The sequence below is a fragment of the Engraulis encrasicolus genome, chromosome 23, assembly GCF_034702125.1.
Source record: "Engraulis encrasicolus isolate BLACKSEA-1 chromosome 23, IST_EnEncr_1.0, whole genome shotgun sequence".
In the NCBI taxonomy this organism is placed as follows: Eukaryota; Metazoa; Chordata; class Actinopteri; order Clupeiformes; family Engraulidae; genus Engraulis; species Engraulis encrasicolus.
In genome coordinates this window covers 48292778-48301259 of record NC_085879.1, presented here as the reverse complement: position 1 = coordinate 48301259, position 8482 = coordinate 48292778, and positions in this window count along the sequence as shown.

Below are 8482 nucleotides of genomic sequence, written 5' to 3'. Positions count from 1 at the left end.
GTCAATGGGTATTTCATGATCTCATCATTCATGAAATGCTTTCACAGAACTTAAAATTACAGAAATAGGACTTATAAGCCTGCAATTTTGATAATTCAATCTTTTTGTGTAATATATCAGTAATTAGTCCCTCAACATATTCACTTTAGAGTGACACCGCCTCTGTGTACTGGTCTTTTATTTGTGCATTCATGTTGGCAGTCAGTATAGTTCCTTTTAAAGTGGTCTTCCTTGGGTTATTTTGTAGAATTATCCAACTATTAGAACCTGTTTTGGCCCTGTCCCAACTTTTTTGAGATTGGTTGCATGGGTCGAATTTTAAATGAACACATATTTCCTTCAAAACAATATTTTTGACTCGATTTAACAGTTGAAGAGTTCAGATGCCAAACCAAACTAACAACGGGGTTATCTAAAAATATAGAAGTGCAGGTCTTCAGAAATGGAGTTAGGGGGTTTTGCATCTGAACTCTTCAGTTGCTATGTTGACTTGTGCCATTGTGCATCTTATGCATGAATTGAATGTTTTGAAAATGGCAGCATTTTGATTTTATACACAAAATACTAAATGTCCCAACTTTTTTGGTATTCTCAGATGAGTTTCAGTGTGATTGTGTAACCATACAGTGTTGTAAGATGTCTTTGTGTTGTGTTTACATATGGACTGTAAATATCATTGACACATTAAACATGTTCTACTGATCTGATTGGTACACGTAGTTCAGTATTCTGTTATTGGCATTAAAATAGTTCAAAGAGAAGCAAAACCCCATTCAAAAATAATCATTGTTGTGATCTGTAAAGCTTAACTACTGTATATCATACAACACACCATTCATTAATGTGTAATCCCACAGTGTATGTCCCATCATGGACATTATTATACAGATCTACTCTGCATGTGGCATCTTAAACTGGGCCACTGTGACAGTCCCTATTCCTGTCACCATCCAGACCTGTGTGAAGCAGGCAGCCCGTATGCTGAAAATATAAACAAAAGCATTTTGTAATCCTCAGTAATACAGATCAGTGCATTTATAATCACGTTTTTATAAATCAGATGTATTTGTGGTATACCATAACTGCTGTGACTATGTATTCTCAGATGAGTTTCAGTGTGGTCGTGTAACCATACAGTGTTGTAAGATGTCTTTGTGTTGTGCTTAAACATAGACTGTAAGTACAATTGACACATTAATACAAAATATTTTCTGATCTGATTGGTACATGTAGTTCAGTATTCTGTTATTGACATTAAAATAGTTCAAAGAGAAGCAAAAACCCCATTCAAAAAGAATTGTTGTTGTGCATTTATAATCACGTTTTTTATAAATCAGATGTATTTTTATTTACTATAGCCTAACTGCTGTGACTATGCATTCTCACATGGGCTTCAGTGTGGTTGTGTAACAATACAGTAGCCTATTGTAAGATGCCTGTGTTGTGTTTACATATGGACTGTAAATATACAGTAATTGACACATTAATAAACATATTTTCTGATCTGATTGGTGCATGTGGTTCAGTATTCTGTTATTGGCATTACAGTAGTTCACTGTAGGGCCACTTTGTTTCCGGAATTATTTTTCACGGTGAGGGCCACTTTGTCCCAAAATGCTTTTTCAGGCCCCTCCGTCAACTGAATTGACCGGCTCACTCACACTACTAGTTTGAGGCGCTGCAAAGTCAGATGCAGATGGCTCTTTATATATGAATTAAAGTCTGTTTTATTGGTTGCAGAGGAAGAACAAGTTAGGATGTGGTGAGACCAGGGTTGCAGAGGAAGAACAAGTTAGGATGTGGTTAGACCAGGGGTGTCAAACATGAGGCCTGGGGGCCGGATGTGGCCCTCTGGATGGTTTAATACGACCCCAGACATCCCAGACATGTGGAAAATAAAAATATTAAGAATGTCAAAAAAATAAGTAAATCCCCTTAAAAAGGTGCTGTAGGTGGCTTGAGATTTTAGATTTCCAATAATTGAGAACGACCTTGCCTTTTTTACTTGCCATTTAATATCAATGCTTCTGATATAACCGCTAACATCCACCATGAGATGATTCAATGCAATACGATGCAATATGGGCCTTTCACGGGGATGGGGGCGGGGCCAGCACACGCACGGGCAATCCTACTGCCCCCCAATGGCATCTAAGCACCGCCCCCTTCTTAGCTGTATCCTTCTTAACACCCCCCAGGGGCTCCCCAATACTGGCTGGGGGGCTGTAGAGCCCCCGTTGAGAAACTGTAGCATAGCACATACAGTAAAGTACTGTAGGCCTATGTGCGCTGCGCAGATTAGCTCTGCATACTGTGTCTTCAATGGGGCCACTCTGGTCACCATTCAGGTCACAGACCTGTGTGAACTCTACTTTGGTCATACCAGTAAATGTTGGTTTAATATTTAGTAAATATTCATGAAAAGATCAAATTTGGCAATAGGCAGCATGGTTTCAATGAGCAGCATAGTTGCAATACCTACTCTGGCCACCATCCTACACAGTGCACCTTTAAATATTTATTTAGGGGCTTGGGTGCAGTGAAGAGCTGGACAGGAAACGAGTGGGAGAGAGAGACGGGGGAGGATCTGGAAATGACCTCGGGCCGGAATCGAACCCGGGTCCCCGGTGTAACAGTGCAGTGCCCTACCATCTGAGCCACAGCTGGGGCATTTATGCACAATTTGGCAGGCAAACAGTAGGCTAACGTTAGGGCACAAACTAACTAAGACATTTAACTTTTACAAGATTTAGCTAAGATGTCTTTGTGTTGTGTTCAAAGTTGGACTGTAATTAATATAATTGACACATTCATAAAATTATGTTCTGATCTGATTGGTGCATGTGGTTCAGTATTCTGTTATTGGCATTACAGTAGTTCACTGTAGGGCCAGTTTGTCTCAAGATGCTTTTTCAGCACCCCCTGTCAACTGAATTGACCGGCTCATTCACACTACTACATGAGTTTGAAGCGCTGCAAATTCAGATATAGATGGCTCTTTTATATAAATTAAAGTCTGTTTTGTTGTTTGTAGAGAAAGAACAAGTTAATATGGTTAGACCAGGGTTGCAGAGGAAGAACAGGTTCAGATATGGTTAGACCAGGGGTGTCAAACATTAGGCCTGGGGGCCGGATGTGGCCCGCTGGATGGTTTAATACGGCCCCAGACTTGTAGAAAAAAAGACTAAGAAATAAATTAATTATAAATTAATCTTTAGCCCATTACAAAGGAGCTGAAGATGTCTTGAGATTTCAGTTTGTCAATAACTGAGAATTAATTTGTCTTTTTTTGCTTGCCATTTAATATCAATGCTTCTGCTATACCGGCTAACAGATGATTCAATGCAATATGATGCAATGGGATTCCTATAGGACGTTAACGTGTAGACACGACTTGTATGTTGTGAATATAGCCTGTGGAGAATGATGGTATTTGATTGATGTCTGAGGCCACTGCCCCTATTGTCTACCATGCATTAATGTAGAACAACAACAACAACAACAACATGTAAAACCCTGTTCAAGAGTAGTCATTGTTGTGATGATATTTAAAACCCAACTATATCATTCAACACACCATTAATTAATGTGTAATAACACACTGCACATCTCATCATGGACGCTATTCTCAGTATTAGTGTGTGTGTGTGTGTGTGTGTGTGTGTGTGTGTGTGTGTGTGTGTGTGTGTGTGTGTGTGTGTGTGTGTGTGTGTGTGTGTGTGTGAACTACACTTTGCCTCTGTAGTGCAGTATTATACAGGTTGTGTAATATTCTCCACTCCGAACACCAGGTGGCAGTGGTGAGTCTCAGAAGACACTCACCTGCACTGGGGGAAGGGATGAGTACAGTTGGCAACTAGAAATGCATTCAGAGAATGCAGACCTCCGCCAAGGAAGTTCAGTTCGCTTTGGACAATAGGGTATAGTGTCATGAGAGCCCAGGTTGGTCATGATGTGGTATGCAGATTTATAGGCTACATACCATTCATTAGGCAAGCATTTAATATAGGCCTATAAAAAAAAACAAAAAAACAAAAAAAACCATCATTATCAACCAAGTGTACATCCTTCTCTGATTTGCAACCTTTGTTTCATAAGCAGTTTGTATTGGGCCAACACCCATGGCACGCCTATTCTAATGCAGTGGTCTCCAACCACTGGGTCGCGGACCTAGAGCGCAGTAATTTAACAAGACAACATACTTTGAGCTGTTCACTTAATCATTGAATGAAATGTGCAAGAGGCCCCTTATCCAGTGGCAGTGCATGGATGGTTGTGGAGTGTCAGCTGTGGTTTTGGACTATTTCGTAAGGCTAAACAAACTTTTCGGAGGTAAATCAACTTGTATCATTTCTAGCTGTTTCAATATTGCGGCACCAACGCTGGGCTACGAACGCCATTCCTTTGCGAGACATGTCGACTCGGAGACCTATCTCGGCCATTTCGTGTAGTTTTCACGAAAAATTTGGCGAAATCAACAGTAAGCTTCGTGGTGCCTTCATGTTATTGCTCGTTTTTTGTGGTTGGGCAACGCTTCCGCTGCCTATTCATTTGAATTGCCCGACTGCTGCCTACCGACTCGTGGTCGATTTACGATTTGAGCCTCGTGGTTGACTTACGATATTGAGCCTCGTGGTTGATTTACGACATGCATGCGTTTGCATTTGAAAACTACACAAACATTGACACAAACTAGACAGTTGGTTGTGTTTCCGATATCTGCGACCGCCATGTTAGTTCTCGCACAGCAAATTGACTATCCTCCATGTCAATGACGATGTCAGTGTAGTTTTCAAATGCTAACGCATGCACGCCTAAATCAACAACGAGGCTCAATATCGTAAATCAACCACGAGGCTCAAATCGTAAATCGACCACGAGTCGGTAGGCAGCAGTCGGGCAATTCAAATGAATAGGCAGCGGAAGCGTTGCCCAACCACGAAAAACGAGCAATAACGTGAAGGCACCACGAGGCTTACAGTTGATTTCTCCATTTTTTTCGTGAAAACTACACGAAATGGCCGAGATAGGTCTCGCCGTTAGTTGCAACTCTTACGCTTTTGCGCGTAAGCGCCGCTGAATTCAGTGCCAATGATGGAATGGTCCCCAGGTGTGTTTGTATTTGTGTTTGTGTGACACTTTGTGCGACTGTGTGTGTGTGTGTGTGTGTGTGTGTAGCCTATGAGAGCCTAGTTTTGTTCTGCTGAGCCAGCAAGCTTCTGTTACAAATTTAAAAAAAGCCAGGCAGCATGGGTGCCCATTATGTGTTTTGTGTGTTTGTCTGTGTCTCTTACTCATTGTGGGTATATGTATGTGTCTAATTGTGTTTCTGTGTGACTCATATTGTGAGGATATGTGTCTAATTGTGTGTGTGTGTGTGCGTGCGCGCGTGTGTGTGTGTGTACAGTGTGTGTGTGTGTGTGTGTGTGTGCGCGTGTACGGTGGTGTGTGTGTGTGTGTGTGTGTACGGTGGTGTGTGTGTGTGTGTGTGTGTGTGTGTGTGTGTGTGTGTGTGTGTGTGTGTGTGTGTGTGTGTGTGTGCATGTGTGTGTGTGACTCGTGTTGACATGTGACTCGTGTTGTGAGTATATATGTGTGTCTAATTGTGTGTGTGTGTGTGTGTCTACAGGGAGGTCATCGGGGGTGTGTGTGGTGCCGTATCCTCTGTGTCACCTGGCCACAGTCCTGACGCTGCTGTTGCTGCACCTCCTCTTCACCCCTCCAACCTGATGCAGAGCTGACCACCTCCTTTACACCACACACACACACACACACACACACACACACACACACACACACACACACACACACACACACACACACACACACACACACACACACACCTCCTCTTTACTCCTCCTCCTCCTCACCTCCCCAACCTGATGCAGCGCGATCATGATTTATCTATTTACCTCCTCCCCACTGCTCTTACTCCTCCTCCTCCTCACCTCCCTGACCTGATGCAGCCATTCCCACTGCTCTTACTCCTCCTCCTCCTCACCTCCCTGACCTGATGCAGCCATTCCCACCTCCCCCCTACTCCTCTTGCACCTCCCTGGCCTGATGCAGCCACACCCACCTCCTCCCTACTCCTTTCGCACCTCCCTGGCCTGATGCAGCCATTCCCACCTCCGCCCTACTCCTCTTGCACCTCCCTGACCTGATGCAGCCATTCCCACCTCCTCTTTACTCGTCTTGCACCTCCCTGACCTGATGCAGCCATTCCCACCCCCTCCCTACTCCTCTTGCACCTCCCTGGCCTGATGCAGCCACACCCACCTCCTCTTTACTTCCTCATACACCTCCTCCTCCTCCTCTTCACCCCTCCAACCTGATGCAGTGCTGATCTCCTCCTCTTCCCCCCCATCTCCTCTCTTCCCCCTCCTTGACTCCTCTTCCTCCTTGTCTCCTTCCTCCGCTTGAAGGAGAACTTTGGTGCAAAATGAAAATGAAAACTTTAGAGGTCATTCTGCCTTGGTATATTTAGCGAGGGTCGACCCGAAGCTAGTAGTTTCATGGCATTTTGAAATGTACCATTTTGAACATTTGGGTGGAAAACACTGGCATTGCTTATACTAAAGCCACCATGTGAAGCTAGAAGACATCTTTTTTTAACCTGTTCTAACACTGTTATACATTTGCTGTAGAATGGCAATGACAGTCATAGTACATTACTAAAAGCCCTCTGTTATGTCATAGTAGTACTACGGTTAACCTTTCAATGAGCCCGTTTATATGGCCGCAATAATCAGGTTATTAGAATAAACAGGTTGTTGAAGTAAACGTTTTGTTGCTGTTTATATGCAGTCCGTCGGTTGCCTGTATTCCATTAAAGTGTGTGACATGAAGCTAGAATTTAAGGCTTGTGATTGGCTACTTATCCTTCTAGAATGTCAATAACCTGATAATAACCCGATTATGCTGGATACATGTCCTCAGTAATCCGTTTATTAGCCAAAAACCTACCTGTGCGAATCGGATTTCTCATAAACCGATAACGGCAATAAATCGATTATGAAAACGGTTTATTCAGTTTACATGAGCGCTTGAATAAGCCTGTAACTCCAAAAACCTGATCATAAACGGTTTATTTCTGCGCTTCTAAACGGGCTCATTGCTATTACAGCGTGCCCCTGGTGGTAAAGTGTGCATTAGACTACAGATTTTTTTGTTTTAAAGATATTTTTTTAGGGCTTTTGTGCCTTTGTTTTGTGACAGGACAGTGAAGCAGAGGCAAGAAATGAGTGCGTAGAGTGAGATGGGGAGGGTCAGGCAAAATGACCCAGCCCGGAATCAAGCCCGGGTCGCTGGCATAGTAACCCAGCAGAGAGACCGGATAGTGCCCTACCGTTAGGCCAGGGTTGGGCCAGGGACTACAGATATTTTTTTGGACTTTGATGCCTTTCTTTGTACTTCTCGCTTGGCTTCTTGAAATATTGTTCAAAATGTTACTTTTCAAAACATGTTCTCATTGTCGATGTGCACTGTAAAAGTTAACTATCAGGATCGAGGTTCACTGAACATACAGTATGAACTCTGCATGACCTTCTTAAGTGCCACTTTTCATTTTACATCAACGTTCTCTCATCCTCATCTTCCTCTTCCTCCTCATTCTCCTCCCCATTCATGTCCTCTCGCAATCCTCTTCTTCCCTCCTTATCCTGCTCCTCCTCTCTCCTTTTTTTCTTTTTTTTTTTTACATTGCATTGTATTACATTAGGCTGATACTTTTATCCAGTAAGTTATTTACAGGGTATTGGTTACAGTCCCTGGAGCAATGTGGTGTTAGGTGCCTTGCTCAAGGGCACTTCAGCCACGGATGTACCTGTACAGGTGTAGGTGTAAGGAGAGGTAAGGGCAGGATTCGAACCTGCAACCCTCTGATCTTAAAAACCACTGCCGTAACCATTAGACCACAGCTGCTCACTATTGTCTTCCTCTTCCACCTCTCTGTGTTTCACTTCTTCCCCCTTCATGTGCAATATTCTCCTCAAAACGGCACTTTGCACTCACTGTTATGGTACAGGAATGATGTGATGGTCAATAATGTTTATGTTTCACTTTTCACCAAAGATTACAGGACGCAAATGTTCAAATGAGACAACCACTTTTAAAGTTTCCAATGTGTTTGTTGTTATAGCATTATTATTACTATTATTACTATTATTATTATTCACAACTGTAAAAAATGTCTGTATAATGTGTGTACATTTATTTGGTGTGACTGATTGTTACTCTGTAATATAAACAAAATCTAAACCAAACAAACAAAAAAAGTGTTTCAATATCTGTGTTTAATAAAAAAAAAAAAAATAGTGTTTCAATATCGTCACTTTTCACTTCCATGAACTTTGCCCCATGATTTCCATGGGTGCCCAGTGAAATTGCTAATGTAGTATTAATTTTATTTATTTATTATCTACCACATTATCTGTTTTATTATATTATCAGATTTTTTTCTGTGTGATTCACTTTGGCCCTT